We start from the raw sequence: 12057 nt of genomic DNA on the forward strand, positions 1-12057 counted from the left end.
TTTTATTATTAATAACTATAAAACAGACGTATTTAGAAAACTACAGCTTCTGGCTTTAAAAAGCAAGTGTCCATGCCGCGGGAAGAAATGATCCGAGCACCACAGACTTCCCTAGCAAATACACTTTCTCCTGAGATCACATGGTCATCTCCTTCCCCAGATGTGCACTTCCGAAGGGAAAGGACTGGGCCAGGAGTCCCCACAAGCAAGCACAGGGCTGGCACATAGAGGGGGGACTCAGTAAAAATGTTTATTTCCATAACCAGAAGCCTTTAGGATCTACTGTTCTACGGATTTGGCTGTAGAAAATTAAACACCTCACATCAGTAAACTATTCTACAATTATTCTACTCATTGTATGGAGTACTGTTTTCTTTCATTTGCTTTATGCTGAAATACCTTTCAGATTTCACAGGAAACTTCAATTCTATTTGAGATTTCTGAAATGTGATCAATAAAGTCGGCATTTCACAGGCTCTGATCATATACCCTCCAGCCTGAAAAGTGCACATTTTTCAAATCCCCAGGTAGAACAAAAATCAGTTCATTTCCCTTTTTTCAGATTCATATCTTTCTTGAAATGTGATTGAAAACCCCACATGGGATTTCAGATTAGAAATGTCAGGAGGTTATGACAATAAAACTGCTTTCAGCGAAATCTCAATTATCTAGAATCCTTAAGGAAGAAGTCCTCAGAGATAACTGAATTTCTGTTACAGTGAACATTTTCAGTGCCCCTGTTTAAGACATGTTTACAAAAGCTGCATTATGTATTACTAATTCCTTACAAAGACTTGGGGTTACCATCTTGAACATCAGTTACCGAGAGGAGTCACGTGTGCCATTTCCATATCTGATTCTAGAATGGCACTGGGTGTGTGGGGTTGCCTTCAGCATGGTACTGTGCCACTATCAAGGACACAGTTACACACACACAGACAAACACACCCTGTATCTCTTACACCTTCACGAAACCTTCTAGTGAAGGTAGTGGCTTCCCCTCCCACATCCCTACCACCTTCCATCATATCACGAGCTAGAGCTTCTGGTCTGAAGAGGCTCAGCTTTAACACACACATCCTGATCAGTTCCTTTTAGTTACATTAACGCGCTGACAAGGGCTTGGAAGCTGTTTCTGGAAGCTTTCTTCTTCTCCTTTTAATTATAAAATTTAAAAAGTTTTTATATGAATTGGGGGTACAGAAAGGTACTGAGCTCAAACTACTTCAAAGGTTTGTCCATTAGATAGACTACAAGAGTTCATTCTATCAATAATTAAACTTTAAGCTGCATCATATATTATGCTGACCTTCCTCTGTACCTGCTGCCCCTTTTCACACTGGCACTCGTCACAGAGCTCAGAAAATCAAAAGATGCTGAGCAGACTGTACTCAGCTACAGGAAAAAAAGAAGTCCCCCATTTCTCCAACAAAGAAACCATATAGGCACCAAAGATTACAATCGCAAAGAACCTCAATCCAAGTTTCACAGAATCACCTACTACGCAAGATATATTCTATTCTCCATAAAACACGATCATTAAAGATTCAATTATTTAACTTGCTCTCTGAAAAAAAAACTGTTTGAAAGACAGAAACCATGACCTAGGGTTTCCTTAAAGCTTTTTCAAACCAGTATTTGTAAACCAGGTCTGTTTCCTAGGAAACTCAGCAGGTTATACCTGGCACAAGGAAACTCTCCTTCTGTCATTTCCCTTTTATCCTTGGTTCATATATGTGGCTGCGGCCTGTTAGAAAGAAAAAAAAATTACCTTCTAGTATCAGTGAAATGATAAGGGAACTAGAATATCGCTTTCCCAGCCTGCTGCTTCTCCTGGGGTAGATGGAAGAACAAACAGAAGAAATCTGTCCAGAGAGCCCCAAAAAGCTGGAAAGCACTTTGTGATCCAGTTCAGTGAGCGCCCAACACAGTTTGGGGCATTTACCTTAACTCACTTTGTGAAAGGTAAAACAGAAAATGTTTAAAATCTGGATTTATTAGAAACCTTGGGTCAGATATTTCTGAGTTCAAATTCCAACTCTCTTTTTCTGCATGCGTTCACTTTACTTAAGTTAGTTTACTTCTAACTCTTAAAACAGACAAAATACATTGTTCATATTATGGTAATACAAATTCAGTTAAAAACGAATACAAATACCATGTTCAGAAATAATTTTGTCTCTGAAGACTATCTAAGCACAATTCAAACATGGCAAACCTGGGAGTCTGCCAAGGACTTTATACTATAATAAAATAAGGGTGTGGTTTTAGGGGGACAGGCTTTTTTTTCCCTCCTCTCAAAGGATTTTTAGGAGACATGGCATTTTCAGAAAGCACAACGGAGTATATCATTTCTACAAACATCTGCAAGTGAACTTTTTAACACTGAGAAAATGGGTAGTATGTATTATACGTCTTTGCCAGGTCCATGTACCGGGACTTTTCTCTTTCATCGACAACCAAATACAGGAGGAAAACGGAGAGAGAAATCACAACATGGATGAGTTTTAAACACAACTGTAGAACTTATTTGTTGTTGTTGTTGTTGTTTAGTTGCTAAGTCATGTCCAACTCTTTTGCAAACCCATGGACTGCAGCCCTCAAGGCTCCTGTGTCCATGGGATTTCCCAGGCAAGAATACTGAAGTGGGTTGCCATTTCCTTCTCCAGAGAGCTTAAACAGTTTTAAATTTCAAAAAAGCCATTATTAAATCACAGTAACGTGTAAAGCATCACAACCCTGGCCCGAAGATCCAAACACTACATATGCTGTTGAGAGTTGCTGCTTAACAAGACTCAGACACTATATCCCAACATTTTTAACACATTCTTAAGTATTTTTCCAAACATTTAACCACACAGCATACTTTAAAATGTTATACATATATTCATGTGCTTTGATGATTTAAATGTCTGCAACTGCAAAGCGACTTTTCTCTAAAGCAACACTTAGTATTTCTCCATAATACAAGCTCCAACTCTATGAAATGCTCTTCCACATAATACAAGCTCCAACTCTAAGAAATGCTCCCCAAACACTTTTTTGAAATATTCCTTTTTACTTACAGGTGCATCTACTGGCCCACCACACAGTAAGTCTGAATTCAATTTTCCATTCTCTCCCTTTTCAAATACATAAAACTCCAAGAAAGAAACTAAGAAATGGAAACACCCAGCTAAACTAACTTTTACAGGCCCATTTAGCATCTACTACCAAATGATAGTTAAGGCCCTGTAAATTTTCCTCTGTCCCAGAAATTTCCTCTGTCCTCAGGTCCCAGAAATCCTGATTCCAGGACTGGAACCATTTTAGCCATTATACCAAAGGAAATTCTGCTTGTCAGCTTATCACTCACAGATACAGCTGAACTCACTGCTCAGATTCTTGAAATTAAACACTGACAAGAGAACACTGCCTATTACACTGACAAGAGAACATTGCCCATTTCAATTAAGTGTTAAAAATGGTCCAGGTAATTACTAACCACTGGCATTGCTTACCTCCTGGCAAAAGCTTGGAGTTACAAACTGTTTTGCTAATCAAATAATAATTATTATAATTATTATTATATAACTACTATTTATATAATATATAATCATATTAATTTATTTTTATAATGTATTTACATTACTTCTATAACTATATAAACTAAATTTTAAATTGTTATGATTGTTCAATTCATTATTGCTGTTATTATGACCACTACCATCACCCCCAAATCCAGAAGCACTAAGACCTCGGGCACAGATCTTTGACTTAGAGCCAGAAGAGCTTAGTTTCCGTCTGGGCCCCTGGCTCTACTGCACTCAAACTCCATAACCGAGTGCAAGTCACTTTACCTTTATCTACAGGAGACAGATGCTTTCCAAAGCTCCTTTAAGCTCCCATTACTCTCCAGGGCTCATGCCCTGGAGACCTGTATACTGAATAATGAATGGCCGTATAAAACCTCATACATGGATTGCACCAGGAGAAAGGAATGCACACTTCCCAGATAGTTAGTCAATACCACAGAAAAGAGCCATTATATAAATCAGACCTTGGTAACCTTTGTTTTTGAATTTTTATGCAAGGAGTCTTCATCATTGGCTTAACAATTTTTAGAAAATATTTTTCTAGCTAGTTCATGCAGCACTCAACTATTATTAAGCAATTATGTTTAATTAGCAAACAAGTAAACAAGCTCACGTGGGACACTGGTTATTTTAAATCCTTAAAGTGAGAATATGCTATATGCCACAAGCCCTGTTTTATATAACACAAATGAGTGACGTTTCATTAACATGTGTTTACTTTCTGAAGTTAGCAAAGGCTATTTTTATGACTTCTTTTCCTGCTGTTGGATTTATATTCCGAATCGTTGTTGTTCAGTCACTGAGTTGTGTCTGACTCTCTGCGACCCCATGGACGGTAGCCTGCCATTCTCCTCTGTCCATGGGATTCTCCAGGCAAGAATACTGGAGTGGGTTGCCATTTCCTTCTCCAGGGGATCTTCCCATATGAGGCCTGAATCCACATCTCCAGCTTGGCAGGTGGATTCTTTACCACTAACCAACAGGGAAGTCCAAATTCCTATTATTCTATAAATGACTTTAGAGAAATCTCTTTGCCTTGGGTCAAGCCCCATAAGCATATGAATCCTTTACAACCTTGCTCAGAAACATCAGCAAGTCCCTTCCAACCAAGCAAAAAAAAAAAACTGAGTAATAAAAATAGCCTGACCAACACTATACCAAGATTATCAAACCAACACACTGGTCTCGTACTCAGAGACTGCTACTCTCCAAATCATTCCTCTAGGCTGGCCACATAACATATTCACACCACAAATACCAAATAATTCACTTGGGAAATCTTGTAGGAGAAAGAAGTCACTAATACAGGGTTACTAGGGAGACACTTTCAGTGTACATCCTTAACATTCTTTCCTCTTTGTAAAATTCAGCTATTTCACCCTCTAGTCATGGTCCCATAATGAGTGGAAAAGTGAAAGCATTAGTCTCAGTTGTGTCTGATTCCTTGCCGACCCCATGGATTGTAGCCCGCCAGGCTCCTCTATCCATGGAATTCTCCAGGCAAGAATATTGGCATGGGTAGCCATTCCCTTCTCCAGGGAATCTTCCCGACCCAGGGAATCAAACCTGGATCTCCCACATTGCAGGACTGTGTCTATCTTCATTTCTGTAATATACGCAGTGTGATACCCCTCACAGAGTAATCCCTCATTAAAAAAAAAAAAAATTTTGATTTAAACTGAAAAAAATTTTAATAACACATCCTAGCAACAGTACTAAAGGTGTTAAGATGGTACAAGTGAAAGTCACTCAGTCATATCTGACTCTTTACAACCCCATGGACTGTGGCTTGCCAGGCTCCTCTGTCCACGGAATTCTACCATAAAGTATTATTGCATTGTTTGGCCAGCAGCACCTGAGAACATGGGGAGCTGACGGGATGGGGAAGAGGGTGGAGCCGGGGTTGGGGGGGTGGGGCGGAGATAGCGGATGCAGATAAGCATACCCACTGGCCGCAAGCACCTGGAAAGTGGGGCTGGGGGTGGGGGTGAGAGTGATACAGAAAGGAAAAGTACTGATGCATGTTAGCAGCTATCCATCAGTGACTGAAGTCACAGGGCAGTGAGGGGGTGGACGGTAAGGAGACAGCAGACAGTAAGACAGAGAATGGATAGGGAAAACAGTAACATGACTGAGCAAACAAGGGTGTATACTGACACGAACCAGGATCAGGCTTCTCACTGCTTGACCAGGTATTTACAAACATACAAAGGGCAAAAGCTGGAAAGACACGTGGGGTTAGAATTGAAAGTATAATTATGAATTTAGCTTTTTTTAATATATATACACACTCCCCGGAGAAGGCAATGGCAGCCCACTCCAGTACTCTTGCCTGGAAAATCCCATGGAGGGAGGAGCCTGGTAGGCTGCAGTCCATGGGGTTGCTAAGAGTCGGACAAGACTGAGCGACTTCCCTTTCACTGTTCACTCTCATGCATTGGAGAAGGAAATGGCAGCCCACTCCAGTGTTCTTGCCTGGAGAATCCCAGGGATGGAGGAACCTGGTGGGCTGCCGTCTATGGGCTCGCACAGAGTGAGACACGACTGAAGTGACTTAGCAGCAGCACAGACGAAATGTTTATGAGTAGGCACATGTTCAGTGACTTCAGTCATGTCCAACTCTTGTGACTCCATGGACCACAGCCTACCAGACTCCTCGGGCCACAGAGACTTTCCGGCAAAAATACTGAGTGGGTTGTCATGCCCTCCTCCAAGGGATCTTCCTGACCCAGGGACGGCACTCACATCTCCTGCACTGCAGGCTGATTTTTTACCGCTGAGCCACCAGGTGTGTTCATGTGGGTAAAAATACTTGCATGGACGTGTTTCCTCAGGTCTACTGGGAGGGCCCAGATCTGAAGCTTCTGAATACCACTGTTCACTGACAGGAACAAGGGCTACCTGAAAAATACAGCTTACTGCAAGGATGGGGCAAGGAAAATTGCAAAAACAAGCCTGGGATAGCTTCTTGTGTCACAAAGTAAGAAAGTGCTCCAAGACTGATGAAAGAAAAGTAACAGCAAAAGTCACTCAGTCGTGTCCAACTCTTTGTGATCCCATGGACTATATAGTCCATGGAATTCCCCAGGCCAGAATACTGGAGTGAGTAGCCTTTCTGTTCCCCAGGGGATCTTCCCACCCAGGGATCGAACCCAGGTCTCCCGCATTGCAGGCAGATTCTTTACCAGCTGAGCCACAAGGGAAACCCAAGACTGATGAGAATGTGTCAAAAGACACACAAGCTACTTTGAAAGAGATCCTCATTTGCCAAATTTGGGACAATGTGAACATCAAAATAAGTAAGGATAGTGATGAATCAGAACCCCCTAAATACATGAAGAATCTGTGATACATGAAAAAATAAATAAACAAATGAGGAAGAAGGGAAAGTACTTCCATAAAGTAGATCACCACTAGAAGGAATGACAGGAAATGAAAATCACCACTTGGCAACTATCCCTATGTCGGCTGATTCAGGCAGAGCAGCAGTCAATGGAGAATAAGCCTGGTGGATGGCGCTTTGATGAAGGCAGGATCCTGGTGTAATCTCAGATAACCTCCCAGTTACAAAGGGGGAAATGGTGCCTTTGGAAGGGAAATCCTGCAGACACACACATGATGATCAAAACTAACATTACCAAATGGCTCAGGATCTTCCTCCAGGATGTAGGTCTGTAGCCTACACTTGAGAGACAGGGAATGACTGAGGAAATGGTCCTGATTCAAGGAGTGGGAACAGGTATGTCCACTGACTTCGATGTATATTCTGGGATGGATTTCTGACCAGAAGGGAAAACAAGCAATGGGGCAGCTGGTAAAATCAGAATGAGGTCTGTGGATCAGAGGGCTGGCTGCGTTAACTACGGCAGTTGTGTAGCGTGTTCTTCCCTGGGAAAACTTTCACTGAGGTATTTAGGGATGATGGTGTCCCATGTCTAAAGCTTACTCTTACTTGTTTTAAGAGACCAGAGATAATAGGAGAGTGCGGTATATCATAGCGGAAACATACTGAAATGCTGACAATTTATGTAGCATAAATGTACCACTCACGCAAAGTGCTGTAAATTTTAAATTAAGTAAATAATTTACCACTTCTTTTTTCTAAAAATTCCATCAGAAAACAAATCCTAGGACATTGCAGAATTTCATCCTAGCTGTTGAAAAACTTTTAAGTTCAATTTTTAAGATTACTAAACGGGAGTATCCTTTTAGCTGGTCATTTAAGGCTTTCTTCATGGTATCAAATTAAAACAGTGTGATTTTAAAAGTCTGTGTGCTATGTAGCACAGAGAGCTCAGCTCTGTGCCCTGTAATGACCTAAAGGGGCAGGATAGGAAAGAGGCTTAAGAGGGAGGGGGGATGTGTACACATATAGCTGATTCACTTTGCTGTACAGTGGAAACTAAGGCAACCCTGTAAAACAATCATAACTCCAAAAGTAAAACAAAATTTTAAAAAATTTTTTAAACTTTGTGTGTGTCAAGACATTCATCTAGATGCTAAGAAATATCCACAAAGCATAGAAAATGCCATTTGGAGGTACTCTAAATCTAAAACACAGTGTATACCAGAACAAGCACATACATACTGGCTACTAGTGGTCACTAACAAGAAAACAATCTCCTAAGTGGCCCAAATTCACCCCACAGAGAATTCTGAAGTATAAAGTCCAACTTTCAATTAGAGGTATTTGAGTAAGATATAATGTGCTATTTGTATTTGACTTTATGGATATTTTGAGTGAAAAATAGATATTCACCATTAAAGAAATGCTTCCCTAGCACTGAAATGATCCACAAGGGAAAAAGACAACTTCAAAATCACCATGAATACATAATGATGAGCCAAAATTCAATCTTGCCTAATTTCAAAAGGCTTAATCTCTTATGATATTATCAAATAAAGTACAATGATTACACAAATAACTCATCAACATGAGACCTACTTTATTACTGCATCACAGTTTACATAGTGATTTACAGACAATGATAGAAATACATTAGAAGTAGGTGAAGTTATTAGCTAAAATATGACCCTGTAATGGATCCTAAAAAGTTAATTTAATACAAAAAAGGTGAGAACAATTTTCCCAGTGGAAAAATTACCTTTCTAAAACTGGGTTACATATTGATTTTATCCTGTTATTATCATAATACACACACATTGCATACAAAAATAAAGAGGCATACACAGATAAGGAAATTTCCCAGATAAGATGATTTTGGGGCTTGCAAGTCACAGCTGAATCTATTTTTAGCTCATTATTTCAATGATTTGCACACTTTCTTTCTACACAGTGTTGAGTATTGTATCACTATTTCTCTGTGGACAGGTAGAGATATTCAGTGAGTGACTAAACTCATGCTCTGCGTCATCCCACATTCACTCAACTGCAACTTTTCAGACTGACATTTCTGCATATTCACATAAAGAGAAATTCATAAAGATGAGTAAGATACCAAAATTTCTTGACTTGCGTGACCTCCAAATCATTAAAGATTAAATGTGTGGTAAATATCATATGGTTTCAGTGAATCCATGTACCCGATGCTTGGAATGAACAGAACCTCTTGGTCAAGTCACATGGTATTTACTGTTTATCTCCAGTTCCCCTACATCTCTCTCAGCTTCTCCTTATTTCTCTTTATGGTACCACCGTTTTCCCAGTATCATAGAGTGAAAATATACTATAGTAGAGCTGGCATACAATTCCAGGAATCAGAATGTTCTATCAAGAAAACATTCTCTTGGTTTAGGATATAAGTCCTTAAACATATATAGTCTTACTAATTAATCTATGAACTTCTAAATTCATTAGATTTAGTTTAGGAAGCAACAGACTAGCAATATGAAACAGGTGACTCAGTAGGTAAAGAATCTGCCTGCAATGCAGGAGACGCTGCGAGGCTCAAGTGCAATCCCTGGGTACGAAAGATTCCCTGGAGGACAATACGGCCACCCACTCCAGTATTCTTGCCTGGAGGATCCCATGGACAGGGAGCCTAGCAGGCTACAGTCCATAGGATTGCAAACGGAAGTGACTGAGCATGCCTACATACCGAACAGAATAGCCATGAGAAACCATGGTGACTGGGAGATAAAATATGGAGTAGATAGGTTCTCATATATTTTAAACTTGATGAGTAAACATTACTAATGTAGGTCAGGTCCCCCTTTATGCTCCATATAGGTTCCACAGGAACTCTGTATACTTTTCCTCTATAGCTCTTTAGCCACTTTTTTAAATTAATTTCTGAAATTATTTGCCTTTTTTTAAGACCATAAACTGCACAGTTCACCATGAATTGTGGTACATCACCAGAGTCAAGTACAGCACCAAGTTCTGACAGTAAGGAAGGTCAGGAGATAACTATCAAAAGGAAATAGTGTCTTATTTAGCCATTTCAGAATTTTCAAAAGCAAGTCTTTTCTGGAACTACAACTACCTGGGCTTTGTATCCCAAACAAAATTGAGTTTTATCCCTAATGATGTTTAACTTTATCACAGGTTCTTTATTTAAAATTTTTAAAATATAATCTGATCGATAAAGGGGAAATGGGAAGCAAAGCTAAAAACATAAAGTCACGTCATGATTACATGTGAAACAGTTTAATTAGAAGCATCATACAACATAGAGAATGTGTGCATGCACGCGTGCTCAGTCGTGTCTGACTCTTTACGACTCTTAGGGTTGCCAGTCCCTTCTCCAGGAGACCTTTCTGACCCAGGGATCAAACCTGCATCTCCTGCATTGGCAGGCAGATTCTTTACCTGAGTCACCTGGAAAGACAACACAGAGAATGATTTGACCTTACTGAAGATTCATCCACAAAGCAAAAGTTTAATTAAAAAAAAAAAAATAGTACTGAGCAGGCAAGCAAGGGGAAGAGAAGTTTGAAAAAAGAAGAACAGGATCTTTGGTAAAAGAGTAAATTCATATGGAATGGAATGCGGGAGATTGGGAGGGGGGTGGCAGAATTCTTGGCTGCTCTCACCAGCGTACAAGTGGAGAAGACAGCACTACTTGGCTTCCAACCTGAAGGTGTTAACAGGAACAGAGCCTCTGAAGGACTTTTTCCACGAAAGGATGAAGTGTTTGTTCAAGTAATGCAATATTCAAGCACTGACAATAAAAGGAAAAAAAAAAAAACTAATACACAGTGTGTAATGACGTCCAAAGGAAAAGAGGAAGGTTTTTTGTAAAGAGAAAGAAAGGCAGGGCAAATGACATTGCTGCCACGTTTCAGGAGAAAGTGTGCAGAGGAGAGGGAAAAAAAAAAGACAGACTCAAGCCCAGACACTGCTACTTGGCCTCATCTCTTATAATAATAAAATTAAGGTAGTTATGAGATAGCAATTTCTTGTCAGCTTTAAAAAGAAATGGTGTAATTGAATTTTACACACTTGATTGAGCCCCTACTCTGTAGCTTGTACCACAGTTACTGGGAATTCAAGGCTATTTATAAAGCTTTGTCCCTGTCCTCAAGGCACTCACAGTCAATTATATTTCATAATCACATTTGCTGCTTCCTAGCTATTAAAGGCTTCATCTGGGCTTTACCTGTAGACAGGAAATGCTTGTAGACTCATAAACAGGCAAACTGGTTATTTAGGACTGTTTTGACAATACAGGTATTTCAACAGATGTCTGCACCAATTTTCTTTTGAAAATGGACATCTTAGACATTAAAACTGAGTTCAAATACCTAACATAAAACTTTCATATAATTATCTGAAAAGTTCATTTATTATTTTAAATATTGGCGAAACTGCGATTATACTTCACTACAAAGGGAAATTAATGGTTTCTAACATAACAAAACAGACTAATTTAGGGCACTTTAAAATTGAAATTCCAATTCCTCCACTCAGCACTACATTTCAAGATGTGTTTTCTTAATTATCAAATGCTCAAAATTTTTCAAAACCTTCATTTTATTGATAAGAAATAGTGACATTTTCTGGAGAAACAAAATCAATACATACTTACAAAACTGTTGGTAGAAAATCTGCTTATCATTATCAAGACCATATATTAAATTGAATTCAAAAAATGTAACTGCCTAGAAAACAAAAATCGTGTTATGCTAAACAGATGATTTTAGACACCTGCTCCAACCCAAGTATTGTTAGGTATTCTTCACTGTCTATAAAGACAACAAGGTAAACTTTGCAACTCAAATCTATCTCCCACTAACCACAAAATACAGCCAAGCGAAACAATTCAAGAAAGTCTTTCCTATTCTTGTTCTGTATTATGATGGTAAAATCTGGGCAAGGGAGTTAGTTCCACTTCAAAACAGCTCAAAGGAAAAGGAATAAAGCCACCTCTATGGGACACATGTGTACTGAGGATCCAATTTCTAAGAGCAAATATCCTGGGTAGAGTATGCAATTTTTCTACAAACTTTCCAATCAAAATTTAAAATCACAGTATAATCATACTAAGCTAAAATAAATAAGCTGAATTTCAAGATATTC

General features: G+C 39.3%; 1 protein-coding gene across 5 annotated transcripts in view; it reads right to left on the minus strand.

The window, feature by feature from the left end:
• KLF12 (Kruppel like factor 12) overlaps positions 1-12057 on the minus strand; it is a 511104-nt gene that overhangs the window by 463544 nt on the left and 35503 nt on the right. For 2 of the 5 annotated variants that reach the window (XM_043891648.1, XM_043891646.1), the window contains exon 2: positions 1682-1747. The exons of the other annotated variants lie outside the window; for them this stretch is intronic. The gene's annotated coding sequence lies outside the window, so the exon portion shown is untranslated. The remainder of the gene's footprint in view (positions 1-1681; positions 1748-12057) is intronic. 5 annotated transcript variants of the gene reach the window in all.

The sequence above is a fragment of the Cervus elaphus genome, chromosome 30 (genome assembly GCF_910594005.1).
Source record: "Cervus elaphus chromosome 30, mCerEla1.1, whole genome shotgun sequence".
In the NCBI taxonomy this organism is placed as follows: Eukaryota; Metazoa; Chordata; class Mammalia; order Artiodactyla; family Cervidae; genus Cervus; species Cervus elaphus.